The sequence below is a fragment of the Leiobunum rupestre genome, chromosome 2, assembly GCF_980474605.1.
Source record: "Leiobunum rupestre chromosome 2, qqLeiRupe1.1.hap1, whole genome shotgun sequence".
NCBI lineage: Eukaryota > Metazoa > Arthropoda > Arachnida > Opiliones > Sclerosomatidae > Leiobunum > Leiobunum rupestre.
The window spans coordinates 5,070,632-5,095,369 of record NC_143385.1 but is presented as its reverse complement, the minus strand read 5'-3'; the positions used below and the strand labels follow the sequence as shown (position 1 = coordinate 5,095,369).

The 24,738-nt window shown below is 37.8% G+C and overlaps 1 long non-coding RNA gene across 1 annotated transcript; it reads left to right on the top strand.

The window, feature by feature from the left end:
* Positions 1-23,607: 23,607 nt before the first annotated feature.
* Positions 23,608-24,093, top strand: LOC149955574 (uncharacterized). Its single transcript, XR_016478130.1, has 3 exons — positions 23,608-23,683; positions 23,864-23,965; positions 24,021-24,093. It is a non-coding gene; the product is annotated as an uncharacterized LOC149955574 (long non-coding RNA).
* Positions 24,094-24,738: the final 645 nt, after the last annotated feature.

Below are 24,738 nucleotides of genomic sequence, written 5' to 3'. Positions count from 1 at the left end.
CCTTCGCATTTTTGTACGTAAATGAAAAAAATCACGTTAGAAGATTAAATTCCTTAAAAAAAGTACATGTAATTTACCAAAACGCCAATTTAGGACTACAGTCGGCCTAAAAACGTATTAAAAGGCCAACTACGCACAAAGGTCAAGTTTTCAATTAGTATTTAATGTGAAATCTTATTATTTGCAACAATTCTCTAACGTTTATTGAGTCTAATCAACATTCTACGAAATTATTCTCGTGGTCAGACCGTCAGCGTGCTTTTATGGTCAAGCCAATCGTAACGCGCACAGGGTCAGTGAATTGTTCACCATTCGATATCCAGATAGAAGACCACGCCACAACAAAGTTCTTGGAGCTGTTCGTGACTTTCAGACTTACGGAAAAGTCAATCCCAGATTTTGGGGACTATAGGTCGTCAAAACATCAACATGGAAGACACCGTTCTAGCATATTTTGTTGCGTATCCTCGAGAAAGCGTCAGAGGTACAAGCGACGATCTCGAACTATCGACGAACTACGTGTGGACCACTCTTCACAATCACAACTTCTATCAGTATCGAGCAACCCTCCACCAAGCTCTGCACGAAGGAGATATGGAACGTAGATTTGATTTCTGCAACTGGTTAATAACCATGTGTGATGAGGACCCAAATTTCATCAATCAAATGCTGGTGACCGACGAGTGTTCCTTTGGGAGAGATAGACCTTTCAACCATCAAAACACCCACATGTGGTGTGACGAAAATCCTCACTGGGGTTTTCCTCACCATCATCATCAACAACAACTCCGACTGAATGTTTGGGCGAGTTTGCTCGGGTATCGAGTTATTGGCCCATTTTTCCTCCCAGCTCGTCTTAATGGACAACGCTACTTGGCGCTTTTGCAGAACGAAATAGCAGACGCTTAAGAAGATATTCCGCTGGAAGATTACAGAGAGATGTGGTACCAACATGACGGCGCATCACCCCACGTACCTAGATGTGTATTGGAGCATCTTAACAACGAGTTCCCTCAGCGTTGGGTTGGCAGGAACGGTCACGTTCGGTGATCTGCGAGGTCTCCGGACCTAACTCCGATGGACTTTTACGTGATGCCCGCTGAGAACATCGAAGATAAGCGTCACCGAATCATTGCAGTCTTCGAACTTGTAACTCCTGTTATGATCAGACGCTCGTTTCAAAACATGCTTCGCAGCAAAATGAGGTATCATAGAACCTCACTTGTAAGATACTTATATTTATTCGAATAAAATGTGAAATTAAATCTTTCAGACATTTCTTTCATACAAGTTCGTAACATCCTTGTTATTCGATATTTCACAAAGTAAATCCTCTTATATTGCAAATTTTTTTAATATTAGGTTCCAAGATAGCCAGGTCCAGTAATCCCCCATAAAATTCTACTGAGGGTGTATAACTCAATATTTAATTAAATTGTTAATTTGGGTTGATATTTGGTGTAGCAATATATTATTCTTTCCGGCGAATGTGATATACATAAATCTTTATATTTTATGATGTTAGCTATGAACCAGCTTTTACCACCCTGAGTTGGACCAACAACTAGACCGTTAAAAGGGTGTTGAAGATTGAACTCCATTTTAAATAATGAGGCATTTATAGGAATCAAAATGCTTTTATTTACATGGTTTTATATTTATCTTATAATAAATTCTTCACTGTACAGATAATTTTTCTTAAAATTAGTTCACAAAGGAATTTTCTTAAAAATGCCCCCATAATCCCTCTACTAATAGCCATGGCTCCAAACACGACATTTGCCTTATGGTCCTTAGAGTTGGTACTTGAAAATGTATCTGCCTCAAGAACCAAGGGCATCTTTAATATCTATATGAAGAGGTCATTCACTTACCGTATCAATTTTTCCATAGAATTTCGAAGAATTGCTGTGTATAAAAATGTTCTCCACTAGTCTAAAACATAAATTACATTTTAATTCTTTCAATGTGTAGATACTAACCACGCTATAAAAATTGAATTTAATTTGTCAATGGAAAAGCAAGAGGGGTGTTCTAATTTCTCGATTTAATGGCACCAAGAGTTGCACCGACTGAAATTAAAATGTAAACTTCTCATCATTTGAACTATGTTGAACTGTGGCGTAGCTAGGGGTTGGATGGGTCGGTACTTTATTTAATATATGTTACACTATACTTTATGAGAGATGCGGCAAACCCAGTGACAGATCGAGGCAGAAAATGCTCTAGCAACACCACTGGTGTGAAAATATCAAAACATTTCGACGACCGCATGGTGAAATTCAGTTTTTCTCCGCAAAAAGTATATGCAATTTGAGGTACCTCTTTTTTCATGGGCTACAACATTCTACACTATTTACTGTGTGAACGGTTTTTCTCTTCTTCATTTTTTAAACGATTACTATTTCAGAAAATGAAAAGGTTTCCTCCAGTACCCTAGAATACTTAAATGTCCAAATTTTTCTCAATGGTTCCTGAACCACCCTTAAATCAGAATTTGGTCTCCAATGACCCCCATTTTATACAGGGTGTCTTCATTTGATCGGCCCAGGCATTTTTCTCAAAAACTATAATTTCTAGAAATGTGAAATTTAATTAAAAGTCTAAAACTTTCAGCAATTCACTTTCTCTAGCTACTCTATTCGTAGATAAAATATCATTAAAATTAAAAATCGGGATAATTTTCCACTGGTCGATTTGACATTGAATGACCCTAAAGCAACTTTAAAAAAATATTTTTCGACGTAAAATAAACGAAACGTTAACTTTCTGATCTGATGTTGAGTATTGAAAACAGATTAAAAATTCGGTTCAAGAAAACGGATGAATTTAATTTTTGCCTTTTTATTAGGACTACTGTCAACCAGCTAGCTGTTATCTGCCGGTGGTTCATTTTTTATATCAGTGAGAAAAATTGAAGTGTTATTAGAGAAAATAACCAATAAACAAGTGGAAAAACTAATCAAATATATTCAAGAAAGAGTTACTTACGCAACATTGGGACAAATAGTGCTGGTGGGAATTTCTGGTTGTTGATTGATATTAACCTCAGCGTCGACGGACGTAAAGAAAGAGAAGTACGTCACTAAATACGTATATATTTGATACACACAAATAGTAGTGCAAATTAAGTAGGCTAAGATATTAAATTTAAAAGATAAATTGACAATATTAATTTTACGTCTCTTGTTTGGTCTAACGTTACGTTGGCGGGTGAAAAGGTAACGTTCAGGTCGAGGCCTATACATTTTCTATTACATATAACGCCGTGAATAAACTTCTATTGCATCAAGGGTATTTGAAAATTGATTTATTTATATATATATATATAGCTTCACATTTAGTGTTTCGTAAGCACCTTTCTTAATACATGTATTCAATAAACAGTAACGTGCAGAAGTTCTATTACTTTAACCTCCTTCGATAAACGTAAAATGTTTCAGAGCGTGTTACAAGCTTCAATAATTGGAAAAATAGGTAGACAATTTACTTTGAAAATGATTGTGTGCTAACTCCGGAACTCTATTCTCAAGAACTATAAAATACACAGAAAACATACGACTCTAACTTTTTTATATCGACGCCTTTGAGTTTATTTGAATTGTAGGTTGTAAATTAAAAACTACATTTCTTTCTTCATATAGTATTAAATGCGGAAATAAACCAACTCATTTTCGTTTCACAATACAGGGTTTTTTACATACAATACCCTAAGTATTTGTATGTATTGGTGTCACGTACCGTGTAGCCGATGCTGCAGCCTAATTCTGCATACTTATCCAACAGTTCGGTCTAAAAGGGTAACTGATAGGCCAAACCTTAAATAGATAAACCTAAAATATTTCTGAGCGTGTTACAAGCTTCAAATATTGGAAAAAAAAACTAGACAATTTTCGTTGAAAATGATGGTGTGCTAACTCTAGAACTCTATTCTTTAGAACTATAAAATACACAGAAAACATGCGATTATAAATTTTTTATTTCAACGACTTTGAGTTTATTTCAATTGTAAGTTGTAGATTAAAAACTACATGCTTTCTTCATATAGAAAATGCGGAAATAAGCCAATTAATTTTTGTTTCACAATACGCATTTTTACGTACAATCCCCTAATTACAGTGTATTTGTATGTATTAATTTAACGTACAGTGTAGCTGATGCCGCCTCCGAATTCCGGATACTTCTCCACCAGTGAGGTCTAAAAGCGTTTTGCCTAGAAATCTACCTACATTTAAGACATGGACGGATTTGTATAAAAATTAAGTTGTTTATTCTTATAGTTTCGTTAAAACAATTTGCATGATGGTGATATTAGAATTTAGCACCAATTTAATATTCATACAGTCGCACCATCTATCTGCTGAAATTTCTCACCTTTAAATAATCAAAATATATGTTTTTTCTTTGAAAGGTTATAATATAAACTCTATAGCAATAGGGGGTTATTTTTATGAAAAATTTAGTGTAACCAAGCTAATCTCTATTGGTCGGTCTAGCTGTAAGGCTGAGTATTGGTGGTCGCTTTCAGCGTTATTTTTTTTTCACTTTCAAGAATATTTTTGTTTCTATGTTGAGAGGAAACGCGGGCATCATGGTCACGAAAGGGGAAGGGGAAAATGTACCCGCGTGTACTTCAACCGTGTCGGAAGAAACCAATGAGATACCAGGCTGATTTTTGTAAGGTGATGATCTTACTCTTCGAGAAAAATTAGCATTGGGAGCAACGGCAACATATTCTTGTTATTATTGTCATTAATTTTCTGTGTGGTCAAAAATAACTAATTTTGTTAATGATTTAAATATTTTTTATGGTACGGGTGATTGAGAAAGAGTTGTAATGGATTCTTATTATCTGCAAAGCAACTCTTATTCTTTAGCGAAGAAAACGCTCCTTCTTCCAAATGAATAAGGCGATTGAGTTATCTTTATTCTTTATACTAGATATTTCTTTGTGCCAAAGTCATTCTTATCTTCTAAATGCTTAGTGCTCTAATTACGATCAAGGAATGGTGTTTGAGATATGGCTCTTAATGTAGATAAAGGCTGGTTGAGAAAACGATCCTATAGTTAATAATTACTTTTATATTTTCAAATATAATCCTATTTGATTAAAAGTCCATTTTTTGAGCTCTTGGACGATATTACATATGGTTAGAAACTGTTCAGAAATTTTTTAAACCGGTGCTCCAAGTAGAGCGTAAAATTCAGAAAGTCTACTACACCAGTGGTCTCAACAGAATGCCGTATGCCAGCGAACACAGCCCGTACAGGTGACAAAACAGCCATGGGCAGTAGCACCCTACTACTAACGATCTCACCCTCGACGCAAGCCATTCATCCCGTCAAAAGATGCAGCAATGGGGTGACCAGCCTCCACTTCGCGCACAGCTTTGGGATAGAGATCCCGTTGTGATCAGGGCCGTAGCTAGGGGTGGCCGCCCCGGGCACCGTGCACATGATAGGGTATAGGGGCGGAAAAATTGGTCCATATTATTATATTAGGGGGCGCCAAAATTGCAGCTCGCCCCTGGCGCCATTTTCTCTAGCCACGACCCTGGTTGTGATTCCAAAAGGTTAGAAAACAGTGCCTAGGCGCCTCATACGGAGACCCACCGCCCCACAGTAGGCTACCCAGACCTCCGAAGCGGTCAATTTGCACGGTCCCTCTCCGTTAGCCCGAGCTGAAACTCAGTTTCCAGCCCCTACCTGACCAAAGTCGGAGGTTGAGATAGAACCATTTGATCACTGCTAACATATCCCAGTGCGCCTTCGCCCTTATGGGTTACAAGAGCCGGACCCCGACTCCCCAGTAAAGTTGTTGCACACCGTGACCCGTTAAGAGCCATGGTTAGAAGAGATAATATCAACCAAGTGCTAGAAAAGTATTTAATTTAGGAGATAACGAAAGCTGGGAAGGAAGAATATCGCCTGGCTGCCGAATCTGATAACTTTTGCAAAGCTTCCTAAAAAGAGTGTAATTATCTTCTACGCTTTAATTTTCTAACTAGATAACACGCAATAAATAGACCAGATTTCGTCTCGGGTAGTAAGCCGCATTTTTATTTTATTTTTCCGAGTTAGTTTTTACCGAATCTAGTGTAATTCGCCACTGCTAGGGTTTACTTTAAAGATATAATTTTTGGTGCTTTATTTATTGCGATGGCTTAGCTTCGAAACTGGTGCAATATAATTATTTCGTTGCCATTATAATCAAGCTTACGCTGGCGTTTCGTATTTTATTGGACCGAATGCGGTAAGTGCTCAGATTTTACTTTGTGTGGGGTGGCGAAGGGGTTAGCACTTTCGCCTCGCAGCAAGAGGAGCCGGGTTTGATTTTAGCTTATGGCACTGGGTGAAATCTCAGAAACACTGCTGCGTAGAGTTTGTAAGTTCTCTCCCCACTGGTTAAAGGTGTTTTCCCTCGAGGTCTTCGGTTTCCCCTTTCCATAAAAACTTGTAGAGGTTAACGGTAATAGTTAGTGTAGAGAACTTTTGGCTCGCGTGGCATGAAGGGCTTGCCACCACCCTCCTACGCATTGTAACCCGGTCACCTGTTTATGGCATTAAAAGTCACTAGATGACTTGGGCCTGGTGCCTTGGGTATTAGCCTAGCTGATGATTATTATTACTATTATTTATTTATTTATTACTTGCAAAATGTACTTAACATATCGGATGAACTGTATGCATTCTATCTGTAAAATTTGCATTTATGGAGGGCAAGACGAAAAAATCCAAACCGACTTTTTGCACCTTTATTCGAAATAAAAGAAACGGAGTACGTCCAAATTGGGATGCAATGGGAATCCAGACACATCCAGTTTGAATCCAATTCTGTTTGCCTCAAATAATGTTGATCAAATTGGAATATAGATGAGTTTTAAGCAGTATAATTGGATCACATTTATTTTTGTAATTTTTATCAACCCAATTTGGACATAATTGTTTAAACAAATTTGATCAACCATTTTTGTACAGGTATAGTCTTTTATTACAATTTTCAACAAGGAAAAAATTACTTTAGAATGACAGAAGGATTACGCCAGATGAAATATATAGAATAATTTTTCCCCGACGTGAAATAAATAAATAATTAATTTTTACCCGACGCTAACTAAATAATTAATTTTAAACCGACACGACGCTAAATAAATAATTTTTACCCGACGCGACGCTAAATACATAAATTAATTAAATTTTACCCGACCCGAAATAAGTTAAATAATTTTTTCGATACTAGAAATAAATAAATTAATTTCTTGGATACTAGAAATAAATAAATTTATTTTTACCATACCAGAAATTAAAAAAAATATTTACAACAACTGTTTAAAATTCCCACATTGGGCTCTAATACACAAACGCGACAACGTTATTGACGTTCGAAAGTTTTTACACCTAGGTAGTGATGATGCTATTTTCGGTATAAAACATCATGTTAATTTGGATTTATATTCACTTTGTAATCACACTTGCGATAGTGGTGGAAAATTTAACCAACTCGAAATGCTTGGACTAAACTTCTGGGCTCCTAATGGCTTCGTAGGTTTCAGCCAAATCTTGATCTACCCTTTTTTGTTCCACATCGATATATATATATATATATAGCGACGACACAGTAGATGGAGCTGCGATAAGTATTTTATGTAATCTATATTATTGGCGACACCGGGATTCGAAACCAGATATCTGGCCGCATAATCTTCAAAACCGACGCCTTTACCAAGCAAAACACGGCTTCCTCTTCGAATTTAATGCTTGAACTTTTAGCCTTGAACACTTTAATAGTTTGTGTAGGTGGTCGAGAGATTTACCACCCCCTCAAGCGTGCCGTTAATTTCCACCCCCTCCGACCAACCCCCTTAAAGGGAGAGTGACAGGAAAAAAAGTCGGTCTCATTCGATAGAACAATAAAAGTAAAAGATTAGAATCGTCTACGCTCGCGTCAAAGTGAAAGAGTGAAACCAAAAAATCCAAAGCGGTCAAACTTAGGGCCTGTTACAAAAGTCTGCTTTGCTAGAATCACACATGTTAAATTGAATGGGCTAGCACTTTGGCTAGAGCTTTTGCGACAGGTCCTTAAGCTGAATCTCCGTCTTGCTATATTCTTAGTACATAAATACATTCTTGCAATAATATGATTTATGCAGTTGTTAATAATCCATAATAAATATCTGCTCTAAGAAAATACCAATTTAATCACCGAGATAATATAAAATTCGAGAATGACATATTCTATTAATTTCTGTTCTGCAAAATAAATTCATGGGTATTTTATTTATGAGTTTGCGAATTAACATAACTTTTGGTGCCTAAACTTCCCAAATGTTTGATATAAATTTCCTAAAATAAACACATTTGAATCCCAGTTTAAGAATTTCTTTAAATCATATTTTCACTTATTTCAATAATTTAAGAGAATTATGTGTTTTGCTTACCTATTTCACCTTTGATATTTTCCGTCTATCAAACGATAGGAAATCACATGGCCTCAACAGCTTTTGTATCGGTTTGTCCACCCGGTTATCCTGAAGGTGGGCGGTGGCCACTCTTTAACATAGGATGGTAAATTATATATCAAACGATAGGAAATCACATGGCCTCAACAGCTTTTGTATTAGTTTGCCTACCTGTGTTTACTAAGGGCGTATCGGTTTGCCCACCCGAATACGCCGATGTGGAACTAATATTACGGCCTGGGCCAACTTGTTAGTTTCACATCAAATATATATTCGAAGTGACACTATTGCTATGGACGGAATATCGTTTTTTTTATTCAAAGAAGAAAGGGCTGATTGAGTCTGAGAAGACCGCGAGCCCGGTGGAGACACCATCTGATTAATCAGGGCGAGATATGTGTAACGGCCACGCCAACGGGGGGATATGTGGGGACAGGGGTGGGGACACCCGTGGCAGAAGTATTCCGACCACCCGTGGGGGGATTGGTGGTCGTCCTCACACGGCCATCCACAAACTCTGCCTCCCGGACGCCTGGGATTACAGGACGGAATATCGTTAAGTGTTGTGTGTTTGTTTGTTTGGCGTCGGCGTCGTGGAAAGCGACTACACGGTAGATGGAGCAACGCAAAATAATTTATATTATTGACGACAACGGGATTCGAACCCAGATGTCTGGCCGTGTAATCTCCAAAACCGACGCCTTTACCAAGCTAATCACGCCATCCTCAACAAATTCGATGCTTGAACTTTTAGCCTTGAACACTTTTATAGTTTGTATATTTGGTCCGGAGATTTTCCTCCCCCCCTTAAAGGGAGAGTGACCGAAAAAAACCAGATGGTCTCATTCGATAGAACTCTTTGACGCGCACGCAGTGCCGTTTATTTCCACCCCCTCCGTCCAACCCCCTTAAAGGGAGAGTGACCGAAAAAAAACAGGTTGGTCTCATTAGATAGTACTCTTTGACGCGCACGCAGTGCCATTATTTCCACCCCTCCGACCAGCCCCCTTAAACGGAGAGTGACCGAAAAAAAGTTGATATCATTCGATAGAACTCTTTGACACGCCCGCAGTGCCGTTAATTTCCGACCCCTCCGACCATCCCCCTTAAACGGAGAGTGACCGAAAAAATCAAGTTGGTCTCATTCGATAGAACTCTTTGACACGCAAGCAAGGCCGTTAGATTCCGCCCACTCCGTCCAACCCCCGAATGTGTACGATATCGTACGCCACGAAAATTGTAATACTCCCTAAAAATTGCGATGAAATCATCGCACTGACGCGGCTTTAACTGATTTCCTATTTTCCGCAAAATAAATTCATGGGTATTTTTTATGAATTTGCGAATTTACATTGATTTTGGTGCCTAAACTACCCAGATGTTTGATATAAATTTTCTATAATAAACACATTTGAATCCCAGTTTAAGAATTTCTTTAAATCATATTTCCACTTACTTCAATAATTTAAAAGAATTATGTTCGTCGTGTTTTGCTTACCTTTTTCACCTTTGATACTTGAAAATCACATGGCCTCAACAGATTTTGTATTGGTTTGTCCACGTGTGTCTACTAAGGGTGTATGGGTTTGCCCACCCGAATACGCCGATGTGGAACGAATAATACGGTCTGGGCCGACTTGTTTTCTTTGTCGCTGTAGATTATTCATTGACACTAAACATATTCTTACTAAAGATTTACACTTAACACATTTGTATGCGAAATAAATAAATACGGAATACTCATGACGTTAAAAATATTGAATTAAAAATATTAAAAGACCGTGATGCTACAAATAAGCATCTAGACGGCGTCGACAAAACTTGTCACTACAGTTCTCTTTGTAGAAACTCTTGGCCCCTCTGTGAAAAAGCCCCAAAATAAATGTTCCTTTGTAGAAACTGAGTCGCCATCTAGATGCATTTGACACGAAGTTTGACATGAGAGTTCCTAATCTTCGTTTACTTTAGTAAAGATTGAAACTAGAAGGCATTTTAAAGTACGAGAACGGTTGGAAGGGAACTTGGTTGCCGTGATGTTGCTTCGGCATGCTGTGGGTCGGTCCAACAAAACAGCCACAACTCCGTCAACATCGACACCAACAACACCAACAACATGTAACTACATTTTAGTCGTAGCCTCACTCTAAATATATATCGATGTGAAATTAACAAGTCTGCCCAGGCCGTAATATTAGTTCCACATCAGTGTATTAGAGTGGACAAACCTATACACCCTTAGTAGACACAGGTAGGCAAACTAATACAAAAGCTAATGAGGCTACGTGATTTATTATCGTTTGATAAAAAAATTGCCACACTAAGTTAAAGAGTGGATGCCGCCTATCATCAGCTGACCCGGGTGGGCAAACTAATAAAAAAGCTGTTGAGCCCATGTGATTTCCTATTGTTTGATATAAAATTCACCATCCTATTTTAAAGAGTGGCCACCGCCCACCCTCATGAAAACAACTTTTTTCCCGGTAACTCTCCCTTTACGGGGGTTGGTCGAAGGGGGCGGAAATTAACGGCACTGCGTGCGCGTCAAAGAGTTCTATCGAATGAGACCAACTGTTTTTTTTCGGACACTCTCCCTTTAATAAGAAAGTGCCACACTTATTTATTACTTCTGACCATACACGATTTCAATAAGAAAGTGCCACACTTATTTATTACTTCTGACCATACACGGTTTCGATTAGAAAATGCCACACTTATTTATTACTTCTGACCATACACGGTTTCGATAAGAAAGTGCCACACTTATTTATTACTTCTGACCATACACCATTTCGATAAGAAAGTGCCACCCTTATTTATTACTTCTGACCATACACTGTTTCGATAAGAAAGTGCCACACTTATTTATTACTTCTGACCAAACACGGTTTCGATAAAAAAGTGCCACACTTATTTATTACTTCTGACCAAACACGGTTTCGATAAGAAAGTGCCACACTTATTTATTACTTCTGACCAAACACGGTTTCGATAAGAAAGTGCCACACTTATTTATTACTTCTGACCAAACACGGTTTCGATAAGAAAGTGCCACACTTATTTTTTACTTCTGACCTTTGCGACAGCTACGAGGTAGACCTCTCTGCAATCAGAGAGCATATAATTTTATATGCTCTCTGCTGAAATGTCTAACGGATCTATCTCTCCCGCCTTTACGGGCACTACTAGTTAACAATCTACTTGTACCGCTATTGAGTAAACGCAAAATTGCGTTCCGCCCCCAATGGAAGAAATGCGCCCCCCTACAGGGCGGGCACGAAACAAAAAGTATTCAATGGTAAAAGTTGAAGCTTATTATAAGGATAGGCCAGCGTAGCTCAGTTGGTTAACTCGTCGGTTTTTGGAGAATACGCGGCCAGCAGCTATCTGTGTTCGAGTCTCGGCGACGCCGATAACATGAATTATAAAAAAAAATATTTTTCGCAGCTCCATCTACCGTGTCGTCGCTTTTCCACGCCAAACAAACTACAACAAACAAACAAACAAACAAACACTTGACGACATTCCGTCCATAGCAATAGTGCCACTTCGATGTGGAACTAAAAAGGACTGTTTTTATATGCGGATGACACTTTACGGGGAGAAATGTGTTAGAAACATAATGCTGACATTTTATTACATTAAATTAATATATGGTTAAAATAAAACAACCTTAGCTTTAACCTGGAAAAATGGAAAACGTTATACTTATTTATAATTATATTAAATTTCCTTGCATACATAATTTAATGTTAAAAGTAAAACAACGATTTGTTTTTGTGCCGAAGCATTTAAAGTTTAATACTACAAATTAATAACTTAACATGGGTTATTTTTAGTAGTGCAGGAAAATTAATGGCTTTTCTCTTTTAGAATAATACAAAACGAATAATTTCCCCCATTGATAATTTAATCTTTCTAACAAAAAAAAGAGTGTTTTTGTAAAAAAGTAAATTTTTAACTAGAATCAGCTTTAAATTCTTTTTACCTGATTTGCTTCTTGTGCAAAGCTTATCACGGTTCAGAGAAATCGTTAAAGTTATCAGTAAATTTGTTAAAACAATATTAAAAATTGTTTAAAACTCCTCAGTGTAAAACCAGCTAAAACATTTCATCGATATTGTATGAGAGGATTTTTTTTATAAATTCAACGCTTAAATTTTTAAAGATCGTTGAAGAGTACAGATTCTTAAGCGAAAACATAAATTATTAATTTAAAATAATTCTATATAGTTCTTTATTTTATTTTAAAATTTTCAATGTTTTCATTTAATGTAATTGTAAATTGGCCGAAAAGGTACTCATCGAAAAGAGGGACACCCATAAATCACGCTCACCGAAAATCGTCCCCCGAAATGTCACGTTCATCGAAATATCGTTCAGATAGAAAATACATTCACCCAATTGTCAAATCCACCATTTTGCCTTCACCCAATCAACGCTCACCGTAAAAAAATCGGTAAATTAAAAGAAAGTCTTAAGCCATTCTGTATATTCTCACATTGTTCAGACCACATGCAATGTTTCAGAAATATTTCTTTTTGTTTAAAATGTACCGTGGCATTTACATAAATTCAAAACGTGTGCTGTTTACGTATTAGTTTATCAATAATCGTCCATTTCGACACTCGCCTCTCCTCGTGACGAGGAGTAGGAAGTTACAACCACCAAAATCATTCTCTTGATTAAATAAGCAATACTCAAAACCCCTAATTTACGTAACAAATTCTCGAAACCCCTAATTTACGTAACACATACTCGAAACCCCTAATTAACGTAACAAATACTCAAAACCCCTAACTTACGTAACAAATACTCAAAACCCCTAATTTACGTAACAAATACTCGAAACGGCTAATTTACGTAACAAATACTCAAAACCCCTAATTTACGTAACAAATACTCAAAACCGCTAATTTACGTAACAAATACTCGAAACCCCTAATTTACGTAACAAATACTCAAAACCCCTAATTTACGTAACAAATACTCAAAACCGCTAATTTACGTAACAAATACTCAAAACCCCTAATTTACGTAACAAATACTCAAAACCGCTAATTTACGTAACAAATACTCGAAACCCCTAATTTACGTAACAAATACTCAAAACCCCTAATTTACGTAACAAATACTCGAAACCCCTAATTTACGTAACAAATACTCAAAACCCCTAATTTACGTAACAAATACTCAAAACCGCTAATTTACGTAACAAATACTCGAAACCCCTAATTTACGTAACAAATACTCAAAACCCCTAATTTACGTAACAAATACTCAAAACCGCTAATTTACGTAACAAATACTCGAAACCCCTAATTTACGTAACAAATACTCAAAACCCCTAATTTACGTAACAAATACTCAAAACCGCTAATTTACGTAACAAATACTCAAAACCCCTAATTTACGTAACAAATACTCAAAACCGCTAATTTACGTAACAAATACTCGAAACCCCTAATTTACGTAACAAATACTCAAAACCCCTAATTTACGTAACAAATACTCGAAACCCCTAATTTACGTAACAAATACTCAAAACCCCTAATTTACGTAACAAATACTCAAAACCGCTAATTTACGTAACAAATACTCGAAACCCCTAATTTACGTAACAAATACTCAAAACCCCTAATTTACGTAACAAATACTCGAAACCCCTAATTTACGTAACAAATACTCAAAACCCCTAATTTACGTAACAAATACTCAAAACCGCTAATTTACGTAACAAATACTCGAAACCCCTAATTTACGTAACAAATAGTCTAAACCCCTAATTTGCGTAACAAATACTCAAAACCCTTAATTTACGTAACAAATACTCAAATCCCCTAATCTACGTAACAAATACTCAATTACATATAATTTCTGCCCACTTTTCTGTTTTTTTGTGGCCACTTTTTAAATGAAATAGACCACTTTAGATAATATCTTAATAGATAATAAAAAATACACCAAAACTAGTAGTGACGATGATTTCGTGGAACAAGTCTGTAAAAGGCCAAGATATCGCATGATTTGTGCCCAGTGAAAGTATTTCCAGACTTAAAATCTGCGAACGCCTTAATCATAGAGTAATGTTTAATCATCATTGTGATTTTAAACAATTCTTATAAATAAATATACACTTACTGTTATAAGTAATATAAAAAATAAGTACATAATTTCAATTGAAATTTCAAATAATTGATAGGTAAGGTTCAGTTTTAAAAACTATAACATGTGACTTGATATTTCAGCAACCCCTTCCTATCTTCACTCGTAGATTTAGTAAAGCTTTCTCTTTCCAGCGTTTCTTATTTTTTCAGTTGCCTGATTTTTGAAAATAATTTATGGAATTTTTACCCAAGACCCAAGTTATCTTCAACGATGGTATTTGAAAAAGCGCTACTGTTTATGGGTTTTCGTCGTCTAATGATTCAATCCATTCGTTTATGACAGGATGAATTTTAACCTGAAATACATTTTAATTAATTGTTATGATATAACATACTTTAAGCCATGTGTTTATTTCTAACAGAAAAACTATCCGGGAGGTATTTTATGGAATCTACATTATAAAACTCTAAGCCCCTTTCATCGCGTTATTTTCTGACTTGCATCTACATTATAAAACTCTAAGCCCCTTTCGTCGCGTTATTTTCTGACTTGCATTCGTGACTCTTACGTGGCATCGCCGCAGGTACACGGAGGTACATAAGTATATGTATTTGTACCCCGCTGCTCCGCCTTAAGCACTACAGCGGCCACCAAAACAACCAGTCCCGGACAAAAGTGCGCTTTGCGAAACAACGTTCGGCCAGTGAGACAGCCATCTTGACTGCCTCACATATAGCAAACAAACGCCCTCATCATGGCCCAACAAAAGGCGACACCATGGGCTGCCCGAGACCCACCCTCGCACAGCTGAGGACTAGAGTGGCTTCCTCTTCCACTGCAAACTACCCTCCTTAGTAGGTGACAGAATGACGAGTGTGGAACACCCATGAGGTTCCAGTGACCCAGCGCCCCGATCAAATGACCTTGAGAGCCGGGTATGGAGCCTCCCACAGGCTCCAGTGACCCCATCACACCACTAGATAGGGACAGTGGGAATACACGGAGGTACAAACAGAAGGTATGCCTAGCGCTTCGCTCTAAGCCCCTTTCGTCGCGTTATTTTCTGACTTGCATTCGCGACTCTTACGTGGCATCGCCGCAGGTACATGGAGGTACAAACAGAAGGTATGCCTAGCGCTTTGCCTTAATACTAGGTCATTGAGTATTTTTCAGAAATCGGGTCTAACGTGACATCGCCGAAGGTAATTTCTCTGTGTATAACCCGCGGTCGTTGCGCTTCGCCTTAATACTAGGTCAGTAAATTTTGGTCATGAAGTTTTTTTTTTTAATTTTCGGATCGGATTGCGCACTGGCTCGAATTTCGCACTGTAAATCGGGACTCAAGGACGATCGTATTTTTATTTCTTCGTCATGAGAGTAAATCAGCCATTCGGTACAGGAGGTTTAAAGGAGTACAGAGTCGTTTGGGACGCCTGCGAGATTTTGAGTTATTTTAGCGGGGAAAACGGAACCACGGAAATTCTCGCATGGGAAAAGGTAATTTAGCGGGGAAAACGGTACCACGGAAATTCTCTCATGGGAAAAGGGGGGAGGGGGTACCACGGTATTAATAACATTGGGAAAAGGGTGTAGGGGATACCACGGTAGTTATCACATGGGAAAAAGGGGAGGGGGTACCATGGTTATTATCACATGGTAAACGGGGTAGGGGGTACTACGGTAATTATCACATGGGAAAAGGGGGATGAAGGGCTTTACTGGGGTGGTTCTACTATGGGGAAAAGAGTACCATGGAAATTATCCCTTGGAAAAAGGGAGAGGAGGCCTTACTGGGAGGGGGGGGTTCTACTATGGGGAAAAGAGTACCATGTAAATTATCCCCTGGGAAAAAGGGTGAGGAGGCCTAACTGGGGGGTTTCACTATGGGGAAAAGAGTACCATGGAAATTATCCCTTGGAAAAAGGGAGAGGAGGCCTTACTGGGAGGGGGGGGGTTCTACTATGGGGAAAAGAGTACCATGTAAATTATCCCCTGGGAAAAAGGGTGAGGAGGCCTAACTGGGGGGTTTTACTATGGGGAAAAGAGTACCATGGAAATTATCACCTGGGAAAAAGGGGGAGGAGGCCTTACTTTGGGGGATTCTACTATGGGGAAAAGAGTACCATGGAAATTATCCCCCGGGAAAAAGGGGGGAGGCCTTACGGGGGGGGGGTGGTTCTACTGTGGGGAAAAGAGTACCATGGAAATTATCCCCTGGGAGGGGAAAGGGTGAAGGGGATACCACGGTAGTTATCACATGGGAAAAGGGGGAGGGAGTACCAAGGTAATTATCACATGGGAAAATGGGGAGGGAGTACCAAGGTAATTATCACATGGGACAAGCGGGGAGGGGGTACCACGGTAGTCATCACATGGGAAACGGTGGAGGGGGTACTACGGTAATTATCACATTTGAACAGGGGAGAGGGGGTACCACGGTAATTATCACATGGGAAAAGGGGGAGGAAGGGCTTTACTGGGGTGGTTCTACTATGGGGAAAAGAGTACCATGGAAATTATCCCATGGGAAAAAGGGGGAGGAGGCCTTACAGGGGGGTTCTACTATGGGGAAAAGAGTCCCATGGAAACTATCCCTTGGGAAAAGGGGGAGGAGGCCTTACTGGGGGGGTGGTTCTATTATGGGGAAAAGAGTACCATGGAAATTATCCCCCGGGAAAAAGGGGGGAGGCCTTACGGGGGGGGGTGGTTCTACTGTGGGGAAAAGAGTACCATGGAAATTATCCCCTGGGAGGGGAAAGGGTGAAGGGGATACCACGGTAGTTATCACATGGGAAAAGGGGGAGGGAGTACCAAGGTAATTATCACATGGGAAAATGGGGAGGGAGTACCAAGGTAATTATCACATGGGACAAGCGGGGAGGGGGTACCACGGTAGTCATCACATGGGAAACGGTGGAGGGGGTACTTCGGTAATTATCACATTTGAACAGGGGAGAGGGGGTACCACGGTAATTATCACATGGGAAAAGGGGGAGGAAGGGCTTTACTGGGGTGGTTCTACTATGGGGAAAAGAGTACCATGGAAATTATCCCATGGGAAAAAGGGGGAGGAGGCCTTACAGGGGGGGTTCTACTATGGGGAAAAGAGTCCCATGGAAACTATCCCTTGGGAAAAGGGGGAGGAGGCCTTACTGGGGGGGTGGTTCTATTATGGGGAAAAGAGTACCATGGAAATTATCCCCTGGGAAAAAGGGGGAGGAGGCCTTACTGGGGGGGGGGGGTTCGACTATGGGGTAAAGAGTGCCTCGAAACACACCACTAGCTGAGGGCCCGCCTGCAAGGGTGTTTTCGTTAAGTTTGTCGTCAACTTTAGGGCGTGTTCGTTTGGTCAAAATTAATCAAAAATGTCTAATGAACATGAGCCCAGCAGTGCATATGATCATACTTTTCACGAAACTTTCTTAAGATATAGCTTATTTAACTAATTCCGAATCTGGGAATGTGCACCCAATGTATGGTCGATCTGGGAGAGGTGGTGCAGCAGCCCAAAGATTGTACCAGGAACAGTTTCCCGAAAGGGTCATTCCATGTCAAATCGACCAGTGGAAAATTATCCCAATTTTTAATTTTAATGATATTTTATCTACGAATAGAGTAGCTAGAGAAAGTGAGTTTCTGAAAGTTTTAGACTTCGAATTAAATTATTTGCTATTTTAGCTTTGAACGTTTTAAAATCGTTTTTTTTTGGTATCTTATAAACTAAATCTAAAGAAAATTTACATTTTAAGCATAAATGTAGTGCTGAATCTGAATTTGACGGCCTCATTTCGCTAGAATAATTACTTAAAGAAATACGTGTCAACTTGGGGGGTCACAAAGACTCCCAAATTTCGACTTGTACTCCAACTTTAATTTATATTTTTAGGCCAATAGACTTGCTACTTTAAATTATAAATTGTATCAATGAGATTTATTAGATTCCAAAATATTCGGAAAAAAAGATTTAAACATTTTAAATCTAAAATAGCGGCAAATAATTTAATTAGAAGTCTAAAACTTTCAGAAACTCACTTTCTCTAGCTACTCTATTCGTAGATAAAATATCATTAAAATTAAAAATTGGGCTAATTTTCCAGTGGTCGAATTGACCCGAAAGTAAGGTACCAGATCGTCATATGTTCATTGCTGTTGATCGTCGACTACGAGAAAGCGGGGGATTTATGATTTTTCTCAACATTATTTTAACACCGTAAGTAGTTAAGTACAGTATTACTGCAGCGGCGGGGGGTGGGACTTGCGATCCCGGGAGGGGGTACTTAGGGCTAACATGTGTTTTTCGGGCGGTGCATTTTTCATGAGCTTTAATTGCCTGTCAATCATTTTGGGGGTAAATACTCAATTGAAATGGCCATATTTCCCCACAAGGTTATTCCGTGGTAAATTTTAAATGCCGCCATCTTTCTCTACCTGTACGTGTTTTATTTCCGATAATATTTTCCCTTGGTAAATTTGAAATGCTTTATTGACATTTCAGTGGCAATCATCTTTGTTTTTCTACACGTCCCCGATTATAACTGATATTTATAGGAACATTTTTATGAAATGCAGGCCCCAAACGGCGCCTGCTGCATTAAATTTACAGGTGGAGAAGCGCTATACGGTTTTAAACGTTTTTTTAGTGAAATCTCGGGTATAGTTTGCAGGGCCGGCGGATAATGTGGGTATGGTGGGTAGAAGTACCCACCCGGGAAATTCCGGGTGGGTATTTTACCCACCCGGAATTGATGTCATCAAAGTCGGTACTGTGGGGATAGAGCCACGGCCATTGTCACATAATAGCTAGGTTTCCACTCTCCTCGAAAAGGTTTTGCAACGAATAATAGAGCCATGCCGCCTACAAAATAATTTGCACAATTTTCCCGGGACTACGTGTTTTTCCTATCCCCTCCTTGATGAAGTTAGTTCATAAACGGGATCGTATTTAATGGTCTTCGTTGTACCGGCCACAATTAAAAATTCGTCACCGAGAGAAGAACCGCTTTCCCTGTTTTTCCCCACCTTCTTCTTCTCCCCATTGTAGGAGTGAGTCCGAGTAACGCGTGACACTTTTCAGTATAAAAACTGCAGAAGTAAATTTGTAAAATAGGTTATTAAATATAAGTTATTAATTCTAATGAGACAAGCGTGAATAATAAAACGCAGTCTTCGCAAAAGGGCAAATCACAACTTTAGCATAGACCTTTGACAAGTTTTTTTATTTCCCTCGCGTCAATCCCCTTTCTATTTCTGAAAATACGGTAAAGACGGACTATTATCGGGAAGTGACGCGGAAGATCAATACAACACTATCTTTATCTCATGCTTTAAATATCGGTGATGTTGAAAACTATGCACGCAACACTGCCCCGATTAAAATAGATTGAAGTAAATCATCAAAATCAAAATTTAAAAATACATAAAATGATAAAAGTATAATTTTCATAAGTGTATTTTAACGTTAATGTTTGGCGTCATTAGTCTCTGTATCAAACATTTATATAAAATAGTTATCAGCTGTTACATTTCTACCTCGCGTTGTGAAGTAGGATTGATAAGTGCGTACACTATAACTTTTAGAAGGTAAACGATACTAAATGTATATGACCTATATGATATTGAGTTTATTATTCGGTTAGTAGTGGGCTCTAATGTAAGTGTTCAAATAATAAATAACTGATTCTCCCAAAACTGCTTATTTGACACCAAAGCCATAAAGGCTTCATTTATTTTTTTAAATAATTGTAATTTAAATAATCGGTGCCTAATTTAAAGGAACGACGTTTTCTGCCACAAACTGGTGTAGGGAAAGTACCCACAGTTGTCAGTACTACGTTTTATAACGTTGTCTCTACCTTTCTATATAATTGAGTTTAAATATTAGTACTCAGATCCTTCAAACATTGTTACACGTAGAGTCAAATGAATTTTAAGACCTACATGAAGTCCCGCGTCAAAATATTTGGAAAAATTGTTGAATCAGTTCATTTCCGAAAATGCAAAGCGCAGTACAGTTTTTGCATTGCACAATTAATATGTGATAATAAATTTGATAATACTAAATTTTTGTAGTTTTAACCTCTATCAATTTCTCTTAATTAGTATTATATAGGCTTATCGTTTTATGTAGGATAACCCAATAAACCCCCCCCCCCTCGTCTGACTACCCACCCGAGATTAACACGATCCGCCGGTATTAGTTTGAATATTATTGATATGTTTATATAAAATACATGTAGTTTTCGTACAAAAAACTTTTTTGGCCGTCATATTTAACAAATCGCGATCAAAAAATACAATTTGTTCCGGCCGCGATTATTTAACCCTATTTATGTAGCTCTCCGCAAATCTTTGTTAAACGAGTTAAAAATAAGCACGAAAATGAAATTGTAAATAGAAATAATCTGGCAATTAATCTTTTAATCTTAATATAATACCACTCTAATATAACTAATTTTTAGGTCATAAAATTAATCCCTAGGTCAAATCTTGTTAAATCTTATAGTAGTTATAGTAGTTGTAGAATGAGACAACAAATGTATTACATCTATTTTATCCGACGATGTCTTTTAACTGCTTACTTTTTAGAATTTTCTTTACTTTTGCTTGACTATGTTGTTGTATAACGTATTTTGGTTTTTGACGTAGAAATTTTATATATATTTTTTTTCGTTCCTGTAAAATTGTAAAAAGTGTGCAAACACGTTATCTTACAGGCAATAAACACCTTTTGAATTGAATAATCAAATAGTCGTATTTACTGACGCCCGTTACTTGAGGACTTCACTATTATCACGTTGAGACAATTACGAAATTAGTTAATAGGCCTACAAATACTTTATATTATCACGAATAAAAGGAGCTCGGCGTCAATACAAAATTTATGAATAATTAATGTAAAAATAACAATTTCGTCAAAGAATCGCAACTTAATTGGGTCCTCCTTGTGGTGAGTGTATGGCCAAATGACGAGAATACTCTTTCTTCCGACAGCCTCAATTGAACTCGCAACTCTCTTTATATTTGGAAAGTGGTGCCTCTTCCAAAACTATGCAGAATTTTGAAAAATCTTCATTTTCTCCGACTAAATGTAAAAGTGTAATAAGGGTTGGAACCAAATTAGTAAAAAAAATCCAACTATTGAAGACCCCAGAGTTTCGAAGATGAGCCCCCAAATCAAATCAAGAGCAAATAGTTGAGAGTGTAGCTCTTCGCCGAATGCGCGCGTCGCCTTGTTTGAGGGGCAAATAAATCCTCAAGAATAGCTGTCGGCCCCCCTCCCTCAAAAGATTCTTGACATTTTCATGAGTATCTCGGTTTTTTTGTTTCCATGCGCTCAATAAATAGTTCGTTTTAATTTTAATTTAAAACCGAGCTAATGATTGTTTATATGATATATTTATGTTATATTTATAAAAAAAGGCGTGTTAAAAATAAATTTATATTTTTAATTACGAAATTTAGATGAAAGGGATATGTCGTCACGTGTCTGCTAAGCTTTGTAGTAGTCTGCCTGCCTGTAGTTTTACGGTTTATGTCAAGTCAAAATGTCAACGTGAGGAATCACATTAAACCCAGTCATTTTGATATATAATTTTGAGTTAGACGAAAGTGGAAGTTACAGGAGCATAAAAGAAAAACTACAAAACGGTGGTGCGTTAAAAAAAAATGTAACACGTGCCCCCCTGGCTACGCCACTGGGTAGAGGACCGTGAGATAAATTGATCGAAGCCCCAAAATCGACACGGAATATTCACTATGCTTATATTAAATAAATACACCCTTTCTTTTAAAACTAATATTTATCAGAAAAGGCAAAAAACGCTTATATACAGTCCCAAATTCGAATTTCGTAGCGTGATGAATGTGCAACAATGTTTAAGGAATATCGATATTTTTTATGATAAATTCAGTTTCAGAACCTGGAAACCCTGACCAAAAAGACAATTGAGTAATTTTTTTACGGAAACACGTGAAGGTATTAGTCACTCTTCCGAAATCCTTCTTTGCGCAACCTTTCAGCTATATATTTTGGACTTTGGTACTCCAAGAAAACCATGCCACAATACACGGAGTTCAAGACTAATCACGTTACCTATTCATTCTGTGTCCACTATTTTAGGTAAATATATTTCAATATTTTTTTCATTTACAATGAGCCTATTTTAATAAGAATATTCTAGTTATTAGTGTTAATAAATCAAGAGCACTGGCAGCGGAATAGGGGGTACAGGGGTACATTGTTTATTAAACACCCCCCGCCCCCACTGAAATGAGATCCAAGATACACCCTTGTTCCAAATCTACCTAAGAGTAATAGGCCCGAAATTTTAAATTAAATACTTTGTTTTTTAAAGTCTCAGATAAATGTAATTTTAAATGTATTTCGCCTGGAATTAAATCAGTTAAAAGATTGATTTAAGTCTAGGTCCAAGTTCTTCATCAAGATGTTAACAAGGTACACCCAAGTACACGTTTAATTTGTTTGGTTTTTTTAAACTGAATGTATACTGTAACAGTATATCAAGACCCTCACTAAATTATAAACGAAATTTTACAAGGTCTTTTTTAATCTTTGGTCGTTATTTGTTAATTTTCTGACCTTTGGTCATAAATAACAAAAACGAAATATAAGTATAACACTAAACGATGTCGGTTAATCGTAGTCTGTCGCCTTGTAATGGCTGCGTTCAGCGAGGAACCGCTCCGTACCGCTCGCTTTGTTGGGAAACCGAACTGGGAACGTACCGGATCCGTGTACACTGTCATTTTTATTCATTGAACGACGTGTAATTTTACGGTAACGATTAAAATGGCAGCCGTAACAATTAAAATGGCAGCCGTAACAATTAAAATGGCAGCCGTAACAATTAAAGGCAAGCGTTTGTTTGCTGTTTTATTATCAGAAAAAGATGAACTTTTGTATTATAATAATTTACAAATTATGCATCGTCCAGAAAGAAATAAAAACGAAATAGGCTAAGGCTTAATTACCATTTTGATAATGTGAACTGCACCACTCCATTTTTTCCCCGCGTACCGAACCGAGTGAACCTGCTTTTTATTTTGGTCCATCCGGTGCATAACGGACTCGTGGAACCGGAAGTGGAATTATTTCAAAGGTATTTTCTTTCAGTGGCGGATAGATATGGGGGCTGCGGGGGCGTCCCCCCTTGACGCGTGTTACTTGTTATTACACCCATAGCTCAAGATATCTTCTAGCGCCCTCTCTTTTTTTTCTGTATCCGCCACTGTATTTCTCTTCGCATTCATTTCTTGTCACTGATGTCATTTTGTATTAGTTTTGGTTCAAAAATTAACCCTAAAGAATCAAAGAGAGGCTTCAAAGTTCAACCGATCCATCAAAAAGTGTTAACTTTAGTTAATAAAATTGCACATGAATGGTAAGAATTTACATTCTAATTTGTTTCTTTTTATTTCCATGTGTATTTACAATAGTGACGTGCAAGATGAAGACGTTTGAATTACCAAGGTCTACAGTTAAAATTTCATGAACTTATCTTTGTCAATTAGTTTCAATAAACTATTTAGTTTTGAATGTATATTTGGTTTTTAAATGCACATCTTTTGGCACACAGCACGTTTTTATACTTAATGTTAAAAAAATTAAACCATGTTAAAGATAAATTAGTAGGAGATAAACTAAGGAATAGACAGAAATACATCAATAGTTGGAAAACCAGTAAGGAGTAGTGAGAAATACAGTAAGGAGTAGTCGGAAACACAGTAAAGACTAATCGGAAACACAGTGAAGAGTAGTCGGAAACACAGTAAAGAGTAGTCGGAAACACAGTAAAGAGTAGTCGGAAACACACTAAAGAGTAGTCGGAAACACAGTAAAGAGTAGTCGGAAACACAGTAAAGAGTAGTCGGAAACACAGTAAAGAGTAGTCGTAAACACAGTAAAGAGTAGTCGGAAACACAGTAAAGAGTAGTCGGAAACACAGTAAAGAATAGTCGGAAACACAGTAAAGAGTAGTCGGAAACACAGTAAAGAGTAGTCGGAAACACAGTAAAGAGTAGTCGGAAACACAGTAAAGAGTAGTCGGAAATACAGTAATTAATAGTGGTGAAAATTGTACTTAATAGTTGGCAAAACAATAAGGAGTAGTCGGAAAGGCAATAAGGAGTAGTCCGAAATATAGTAATCATTGGT